The sequence below is a fragment of the Hippocampus comes genome, unplaced genomic scaffold (assembly GCF_001891065.2).
Source record: "Hippocampus comes isolate QL1 unplaced genomic scaffold, H_comes_QL1_v1.1 scaffold297, whole genome shotgun sequence".
Lineage (NCBI taxonomy): Eukaryota > Metazoa > Chordata > Actinopteri > Syngnathiformes > Syngnathidae > Hippocampus > Hippocampus comes.
This window is the reverse complement of record NW_017805196.1, coordinates 112,456-113,224: the sequence shown is the minus strand read 5'-3', so window position 1 is coordinate 113,224 and position 769 is coordinate 112,456.

Sequence of the window (769 nt, the reverse complement as noted above, 5' to 3'; positions counted from 1 at the left end):
ACACGCCCCCCCCCCCCCCCCCCCTCAACGGACGCCTCCCGGCGGCCTACCCGGTTTAGACGGGTGAGAAGCGTGGAAATCCCGCAGAAGGGACGGATCCAAGATCCAGGAGCGGGGGACCCATTGCCGCTCCTCCGGCCCATAGCCCTCCCAGTCGACCAGATACTGGAACCCCTTACCCCTGCGCCGAGAGTCCAGGATGGTCCGCACAGTGTACACAGGGTCACCATCGATGATTCGCGGAGGAGGAGGCGGGGTGGGAGAAGGAGCCAAGGGACTGGTCGCCACCGGCTTGATCAGGGAGACGTGGAACACGGGGTGAACCTTCATGGTGGCTGGCAACCGGAGCTTGACTGCAACGGGGCTGATGATGGAGTCCACCACGAGCGGTCCGGTGAAACGCGGCCCCAACTTGGTAGATGTGCCGGCCAAGCGCAGGTCCCTTGTAGCTAGCCACACCTCCTGCCCCACCACATAGGTCGGTGCAGGACGTCGACGACGGTCCGCGATCTGCTGGTTTCTGGAAGCCGTGCAGGATAACGCCGCCCTGGTCTCCCTCCACACGTGGTGGGCCCGCTTGAGGTGGCACTGCACTGATGGAACCTCGATCTGCCCCTCCTGGGACGGGAACAGCGGCGGTTGATACCCGTAGGCCGTCATGAAGGGGGACCGCCCAGTGGCAGAAGAGACGAGGGTGTTGTGTGCATATTCCACCCAAGGTAAGTGGTCGGCCCAGGACGAGGGACGGTGGAGACACACACAACGAAGG